This window comes from Aedes aegypti, chromosome 2 (assembly GCF_002204515.2).
Source record: "Aedes aegypti strain LVP_AGWG chromosome 2, AaegL5.0 Primary Assembly, whole genome shotgun sequence".
NCBI lineage: Eukaryota > Metazoa > Arthropoda > Insecta > Diptera > Culicidae > Aedes > Aedes aegypti.
Genome location: NC_035108.1, coordinates 284,944,134 through 284,953,493, shown reverse-complemented (window position 1 = coordinate 284,953,493; position 9,360 = coordinate 284,944,134).

Below are 9,360 nucleotides of genomic sequence, written 5' to 3'. Positions count from 1 at the left end.
AGCGTTCTATGGGAATGTTGTAGCTTTCTTTTAGAGCTAAAAGTGTTTAAATCGGTTGACAAACGGCTGAGATAATTGAGTGACATTTTTTGTAACACAAACACACACATACACACACACATACACACACACATACACACACACATACACACACACATACACACACACATACAGGGTTGCAAAATGGTGAGTCGACAACCAGGAAGGAGCGTCCAACATAGCTCTGGTCCTCACAAGCCCCTACCTCACGCTTCCACGGGTCTAACGATGACAAAGACCGCCAGCTAAGGGTTGCGTACTTAGCTGGTAGTGCAACCTGGGCACTGTTGTCCTTCTGACATCAGCTAGAGTGAGGAGGTGCCAGGTGGAAGCTTGGGATTTTTACCCTTTCCAAGCGAAACTCATACATACAGCCGTATGGAATACCACCTTTGGTACTTCCTTCGGGAGGTGGCCGAGCGTCTGGTCCATCTGACCAGGGGCTCAAGCATGGTCTACCTAGGATGTGGCGGGGGTTCATCAGTGGGCTCTGGTGAATCTCTACAAAAAACCACATATCTGTAAGTAACCCTGAACAAGCGACCTGGTACCGCTTTCAAAGTGCCTTAGCCCAACCATTGGAGTGCCAACCGGCACATTAGGATCGATGCCAGTAAGATTCTAATTACGGCATACTGGCTGCAAGGACAAGGACAAGGTCAAGGACTGTATCAACACGACGTTATAGAGCTGACAATCGCTCTATTCCACTTCCTTAGTAAGAATGGGTGACACTATTCTGAAACGGCAGGTGGGCTAATGGAACGGTTGCCCCCGTCCCGTTAAAACCGTGGCAGGCCTCCTAGTACGTTCAAAGCTCGCCACCTTAGCTGGTGGAAGTAGGCTCAGATGGATATTCCTGACTAGCGTCGATCTGGCTCTGAACCCGGTACCCCATGAAGGACCGTGTCAGCCCTCGCGTGGACCTCACTGCAAGCAAAGGTACCCATGGGATCACAAGGACGACTACTTACGACGGGTGGAGATAGCGGCTTGGAGGGGGGACCCTTAAGCATGGAAGTTAACAACATCAACGTAGGTGAAACAGCGAATCCGTTCGCAAAAAGTGGCTTGCCGAGGTCGCCACCGAAGCAATGCCAACAGCAGGAGCTGGAACAGCAGCAGCTGGAACACCAGCAGAGCGAAGATGAACTGCACGAGCAGCGAACACGTGAACAGGAGCGGCGGGATAAGTCGCAAAGTGAGCAGGAGCAGCGTGAGAGACAGCAGCAACATCAGCTGCAAAGTGCGTGGAAGTTACCCCCGAGGCAATCGAAGGTGGAAGCGGCGAAAACCGTCGTAGATGAGCTTCGGGAATTCGTCGATAAGAGGCACAACGTGCACAAAGACATTAAGGACCTCGTGGCAAGGATTCAAGGAACCCTCGGATCCGCCGTCAAGGACTGGAGGAAAGTGATGCAGAGGATTGAAGCTGTTGAAACCGAGTTAGCGGCGACCAAAAAGGCCCTGGCAGCTGCGGTAGTGCAGCCGGAAAAAACCGGCATAGCCCCTCGGAAAGACAGCAAGGGGAAAGAAAGGTCAGCGGGAATAGGAACTACGCCAAGTTTCACCCCCAAAAGACATAGGTCGTCACCAGGAGACGAAAGACAGGCTGTATCCAAGAAGCCGAAAAACGTAAATCCAAAACCGGCGGATGAAGTGCTCAGAGGGGGACCTGGCGATATCCCATGGCAAGAGGTCCGGAACAAGAAGAAGAGAGGCAAACAGGAGAGTGCCAGAAAGCAAAGGCCAATCAGGAAGAAGGCAAAATGCGAAGCTGTTGTCGTCAAAACTAGCGAGGACACTTATGCTGAAGTCTTGCGGGCCATGAGGACGGACCCTCAACTAAAGGAGTTTAGTGCCGACGTTCAGAAGATCAGACACACCCAGACGGGAGACATGCTCATCGAGCTAAAAAAAGACTCGGTGAACAAAAGCTCGACATACAAAGAGCTAACCGAGAGAGTCATGGGCGAAAAGGTGCAGGTGAAAGCCATGTGCCCTGAAGTGACACTCCAATTGCGGGATCTGGATTGGATCACCACCGAAGAGGAAGTGAGGACCGCCATAAAGGAGCAGTGCGATCTGGAAACGGTGCAGATGACAGTACGGCTAAGAAGAGCACCGCTTGGTACACAGGCGGCGTCCATAAAGCTCCCAGTAGACGCAGCCAACAAAGCGCTGGAAGTCGGGAAAATTCGAGTCGGTTGTTCAGTATGTCCACTGAAGATCTCCCAGAGACCGGAGGGATGCTACAGGTGCCTGGAATACGGCCACCTGGCACGGAACTGCGAAGGACCAGACAGAAGTAAGCTCTGTAGATGGTGTGGCGACGAAGGTCACAAGGCGCAAGATTGCAACAATAAGCAAAGGTGCCTGATCTGCAAGGACAAAAGTCGCAACAGACACGCGACGGGAGGCCCTAAGTGTCCGGCCTTCAAGCAAGCGAGAAATTCTAAACCGCAGTGGAGGTAACTCAGCTAAACCTCAACCACTGTGACACAGCGCAACAGCTGCTGTGGAAGTCCGTATCGGAATCGAAGTGCGACGTAGCTATCCTTGCCGAGCCGTATCGAGTACCAGCTGGAAACGGTAACTGGATCGCTGATAAGGCGAAGACAGCGGCAATCTGGACGATGGGGAGGTATCCTATCCAGGAAATAGTGTTCCAGGCGGACGAAGGCTTCGTTATTGCAAAGCTTAACGATGTGTACGTGTGTAGCTGCTACGCACCCCCCCGCTGGACATTGGACCAGTTCAACGAGATGCTGGACGAGCTAACCGATAAGCTAGCCGACCGGAGACCAGTCGTCATCGCTGGCGACTTCAATGCTTGGGCAGTTGAGTGGGGCAGCCGTCTCACCAACCCAAGAGGGCGTAGTCTACTAGAAGCGCTGGCAAGGCTGGACGTAGACTTGGGTAACGAAGGAACAACCAGCACCTACCGTAGAGATGGCCGGGAATCAATAATCGACATCACTTTCTGTAGTCCTGTGTTGACGGGAGGCCTGAACTGGAGAGTCTGCGATGGGTACACTCATAGCGATCATCAGGAGGTCCGGTATAGAATTGGTGGAAGAACACAATGTTCACAGAGAGCGAGTACACCTCATGAGCAGATGTGGAAAACGAAACGTTTTAACGAAGAGCTTTTCGTGGAAGCCCTCAGAAGAGAAGAGCAGGTTCTGAACTTGAGATCGGAGGAGTTAACGGCTGCGATGGTACGAGCATGCGACATTGCCATGCCACGGAAGGTCGAGCCGAAATACAGACGTCGTCCGGTATACTGGTGGAATGAGACACTTGGCAACCTCCGCAAAAGATGTCTCCAAGCCAGGAGACGGATGCAAAGAGCCAAAACCGATGGTGAGAGGGAAGAGCGAAGAGTAACATTGAGGGCGGCGAAAGCCGATCTGAAAAGAGAAATTTCGCTGAGCAAGAGAACGTACTTCAAGGAGTTGTGTCGCGATGCCAATGCAAATCCGTGGGGAGATGCATACAGGGTGGCGATGGCCAAGATCAGTGGTCCAGCCGTACCCGCTGAAACATGCCCAGAGAAGTTGCAGATTATCGTCGACGGGTTGTTCCCACAACACGCGCCAACGGTCTGGCCACCGACACCGTATGGCCAGGAAGGTGAAGAAAGAGCAATCATTACCAATGAGGAGCTCATAGAGGCGGCCAAGAAAATGAAGCCGAAGAAAGCGCCTGGCCCTGATGGTATCCCCAACGTAGCGTTGAAAGCAGCTATCACGGCCAACCCAGATATGTTCCGGACATCACTCCAGATCTGCTTAGATGAGGGACATTTCCCAGCACAGTGGAAAAGGCAAAAACTGGTTCTGCTACCGAAACCGGGTAAGCCCCCCGGTGAACCAGGCTCGTTTCGGCCGATATGTTTGCTTGACACACTCGGAAAGCTGTTGGAGAGGATCATCCTCAATAGACTGATGGCGTTCACTGAGGGAGAGCGTGGACTGTCGGAGTGGCAGTATGGATTCCGGAAAGGAAAGTCAACGGTAGATGCCATCAAAACAGTGATTGACACAGCCGACAAAGCAAGGACAAAAAAACGTAGAGGTAACCGTTACTGTGCTGTCGTGACGATAGATGTGAGAAACGCCTTTAACAGTGCAAGCTGGGAAGCCATTGCTGTGGCGTTACATAAAATGAAGGTTCCGGATTATCTGTGCAAGATACTAGGAAGCTACTTTGAAAACCGGGTCTTGAGCTACAGCACTAGCGAAGGACAGAAGACGAGGTCGGTAAATGCGGGAGTTCCACAGGGCTCTATCCTGGGTCCAACGTTGTGGAATGCTATGTACGACGGAGTGCTGACGCTTAGGCTGCCAACAGGCGTCAAAATCGTTGGATTTGCAGACGACATCACGCTTGTGGTCATTGGTGACTCACTGGAAAGGGTGGAGGTTCTCGCTACAGAAGCAGTGGACGCAGTCGAAAACTGGATGTACGAGAAGAAACTGGTGATAGCCCACCAAAAAACGGAGCTGTTGCTTATCAGCAATCGAAAAGTGGTGCAGAAGGCTGAGATTACAGTGGGAGAACACACCATAGCCTCAAAGCGGGAGCTAAAACACCTCGGCGTAATGATCGACGATCGGCTGAACTTCAACTGCCATGTCGATTACGCGTGCGAGAAAGCAGCAAGGGCAGTCACAGCGCTGTCCAGGATCATGCCGAATAACTCGGCGATTTGCAGCAGTAAGCGGAGGCTATTGTCTAGCGTGGCTACGTCGATCCTGAGGTACGCTAGCCCGGCGTGGGGAACCGCAATGAAGACGAAGAGGAACCGAGTCAAGCTTAGCAGCACGTATAGGCTGATGGCCATGCGGGTAGCGAGTGCCTACCGAACCATATCTTCGGAGGCAGTATGCGTGATTGCCGGAATGGTCCCTATCGGCTACGTTTTGGAAGAGGATAAGGAGTGCTACGAAGCTAGTAGTACTAGAGGAGCCCGGAAGATTGCCCGAGCCGACACGATGGTGAAATGGCAACGCGAGTGGGATACCGCTGAGAAGGGAAGGTGGACTTATCGCCTTATTCCAAATCTGGCGAAATGGGTGAGCAGATCCCATGGAGAAGTCAACTTCCACTTGACGCAGTTCTTGTCAGGTCACGGCTGCTTCAAGAAATATCTGCACAGGTTCGGCCACGCAGAGTCGCCGCTCTGCGCTGAGTGCCCAGTCGTAGAGGAGTCGCCGGAACACGTCATTTTCGAGTGTCCACGTTTTGCTGCGGAACGTAGCGAGATGACAGCGGTCTGCGGTGCTGACGTAACCGTAGACAACGTAGTGGATAGAATGTGTAGCGATGAGGTGATGTGGAACGCGGTGAACATGGCGGTGACGAAAATAATGTCATTGCTTCAGCGGAAGTGGAGGGAGGAACAAGCCGGTGAACCGGAAGTCAGTCTCCAACCGGAATCGCCGAACCGACCTCGGCACCCAACCGGTAGGTAAGCTTGATCCACCGTCGGGGACAAGACCGAGTAGATCGTGGAAAAGCCCCGGAAATTGTAGGCTTCGTGGCCGTGCGGTTAGCGGCGTCAGTCGTTTAGGCATATTGTGCCATGAAGTGTGGGTTCGATTCCCACTCCAGTCGGTGGAAACTTTTCGTCAAACGAAAAATTCATCATTGGGCTACTGGGTGTTTCGTGTTGTCCGTTGCCTAATGTTTGTGATTGTTCAGTCTGTGCAGCCTTGAGCTGAAGACGGTGTAAATTGTCTTGCCAAATTGGTCGTCAGGGCACCTGTGAACCGGAAGTCATCCACCAACCGGAATCGCAGGATCGACCTTGGCACCTATCCGGGCAGCATCGGTACCGGAAGAACTTCCACCTCCGGGGAAGTCTTCGTCGGGGTAGGGTAGATTCACCGCCGGGGACTATCCGAATAGTGCGCGAGAACCTGGAGTGCTAAATGGCATGCGTCCAGCACCGAGAGAACTTCCTTCGTCAGGGAGTTTCTGGCACCCATGGTATCGGGAGCCGAATGGCTGAATATGGCATGTTTAGATCACAAACAAGGAATACTAACAAATTATTAATGGGAGCCGAAGGGCTCAGCATGGCATGGATTAGGAACTAACAAATTAATGATGGAGCCGAAGGGCTTAATGAAGGGTGCGCGTAGCATGTGTCGCCTCTTCTTCGAAGTAATACCGCAAGGTGGTGCCGGAGAAGAATTCTTTACGGTGACGGTGTACCTAGGAGACTGTTTTTTAGTGGGTAGGCGCCCCATTGCGAATCCCACACAGTGCCAAACCATACACTGTGGCATGAGCATGAACAAATACAGGCCAGTCTTGAGAAGATTTTTTTAACTCCTAGAGATGCATGAAAAAAAACAAAAAAAAAAAAAAAACACACACACATACACAGAGAAGTTGCAGATTATCGTCGACCGGTTGTTCCCACAACACGCGCCAACGGTCTGGCCACCGACACCGTATGGCCAGGAAGGTGAAGAAAGAGCAATCATTACCAATGAGGAGCTCATAGAGGCGGCCAAGAAAATGAAGCCGAAGAAAGCGCCTGGCCCAGATGGTATTCCCAACGTAGCGTTGAAAGCAGCTATCACGGCCAACCCAGATATGTTCCGGACATCACTCCAGATCTGCTTAGATGAGGGACATTTCCCAGCACAGTGGAAAAGGCAAAAACTGGTTCTGCTACCGAAACCGGGTAAGCCCCCCGGTGAACCAGGCTCGTTTCGGCCGATATGTTTGCTTGACACACTCGGAAAGCTGTTGGAGAGGATCATCCTCAATAGACTGATGGCGTTCACTGAGGGAGAGCGTGGACTGTCGGAGTGGCAGTATGGATTCCGGAAAGGAAAGTCAACGGTAGATGCCATCAAAACAGTGATTGACACAGCCGACAAAGCAAGGACAAAAAAACGTAGAGGTAACCGTTACTGTGCTGTCGTGACGATAGATGTGAGAAACGCCTTTAACAGTGCAAGCTGGGAAGCCATTGCTGTGGCGTTACATAAAATGAATGTTCCGGATTATCTGTGCAAGATACTAGGAAGCTACTTTGAAAACCGGGTCTTGAGCTACAGCACTAGCGAAGGACAGAAGACGAGGTCGGTAAATGCGGGAGTTCCACAGGGCTCTATCCTGGGTCCAACGTTGTGGAATGCTATGTACGACGGAGTGCTGACGCTTAGGCTGCCAACAGGCGTCAAAATCGTTGGATTTGCAGACGACATCACGCTTGTGGTCATTGGTGACTCACTGGAAAGGGTGGAGGTTCTCGCTACAGAAGCAGTGGACGCAGTCGAAAACTGGATGTACGAGAAGAAACTGGTGATAGCCCACCAAAAAACGGAGCTGTTGCTTATCAGCAATCGAAAAGTGGTGCAGAAGGCTGAGATTACAGTGGGAGAACACACCATAGCCTCAAAGCGGGAGCTAAAACACCTCGGCGTAATGATCGACGATCGGCTGAACTTCAACTGCCATGTCGATTACGCGTGCGAGAAAGCAGCAAGGGCAGTCACGGCGCTGTCCAGGATCATGCCGAATAACTCGGCGATTTGCAGCAGTAAGCGGAGGCTATTGTCTAGCGTGGCTACGTCGATCCTGAGGTACGCTAGCCCGGCGTGGGGAACCGCAATGAAGACGAAGAGGAACCGAGTCAAGCTTAGCAGCACGTATAGGCTGATGGCCATGCGGGTAGCGAGTGCCTACCGAACCATATCTTCGGAGGCAGTATGCGTGATTGCCGGAATGGTCCCTATCGGCTACGTTTTGGAAGAGGATAAGGAGTGCTACGAAGCTAGTAGTACTAGAGGAGCCCGGAAGATTGCCCGAGCCGACACGATGGTGAAATGGCAACGCGAGTGGGATACTGCTGAGAAGGGAAGGTGGACTTATCGCCTTATTCCAAATCTGGCGAAATGGGTGAGCAGATCCCATGGAGAAGTCAACTTCCACTTGACGCAGTTCTTGTCAGGTCACGGCTGCTTCAAGAAATATCTGCACAGGTTCGGCCACGCAGAGTCGCCGCTCTGCGCTGAGTGCCCAGTCGTAGAGGAGTCGCCGGAACACGTCATTTTCGAGTGTCCACGTTTTGCTGCGGAACGTAGCGAGATGACAGCGGTCTGCGGTGCTGACGTAACCGTAGACAACGTAGTGGATAGAATGTGTAGCGATGAGGTGATGTGGAACGCGGTGAACATGGCGGTGACGAAAATAATGTCATTGCTTCAGCGGAAGTGGAGGGAGGAACAAGCCGGTGAACCGGAAGTCAGTCTCCAACCGGAATCGCTGAACCGACCTCGGCACCCAACCGGTAGGTAAGCTTGATCCACCGTCGGGGACAAGACCGAGTAGATCGTGGAAAAGCCCCGGAAATTGTAGGCTTCGTGGCCGTGCGGTTAGCGGCGTCAGTCGTTTAGGCATATTGTGCCATGAAGTGTGGGTTCGATTCCCACTCCAGTCGGTGGAAACTTTTCGTCAAACGAAAAATTCATCATTGGGCTACTGGGTGTTTCGTGTTGTCCGTTGCCTAATGTTTGTGATTGTTCAGTCTGTGCAGCCTTGAGCTGAAGACGGTGTAAATTGTCTTGCCAAATTGGTCGTCAGGGCACCTGTTAACCGGAAGTCATCCACCAACCGGAATCGCAGGATCGACCTTGGCACCTATCCGGGCAGCATCGGTACCGGAAGAACTTCCACCTCCGGGGAAGTCTTCGTCGGGGTAGGGTAGATTCACCGCCGGGGACTATCCGAATAGTGCGCGAGAACCTGGAGTGCTAAATGGCATGCGTCCAGCACCGAGAGAACTTCCTTCGTCAGGGAGTTTCTGGCACCCATGGTATCGTGAGCCGAATGGCTGAATATGGCATGTTTAGATCACAAACTAGGAATACTAACAAATTATTAATGGGAGCCGAAGGGCTCAGCATGGCATGGATTAGGAACTAACAAATTAATGATGGAGCCGAAGGGCTTAATGAAGGGTGCGCGTAGCATGTGTCGCCTCTTCTTCGAAGTAATACCGAAAGGTGGTGCCGGAGAAGAATTCTTTACGGTGACGGTGTACCTAGGAGACTGTTTTTTAGTGGGTAGGCGCCCCATTGCGAATCCCACACAGTGCCAAACCATACACTGTGGCATGAGCATGAACAAATACAGGCCAGTCTTGAGAAGATTTTTTAACTCCTAGAGATGCATGAAAAAAAAAAAAAAAAAACACACATACACACACACATACACACACACATACACACACACACGGACATGTGCTCAGTTCGTCGAGCTCTATCGATTGGTATATGAGACTTGGGCCTCGGA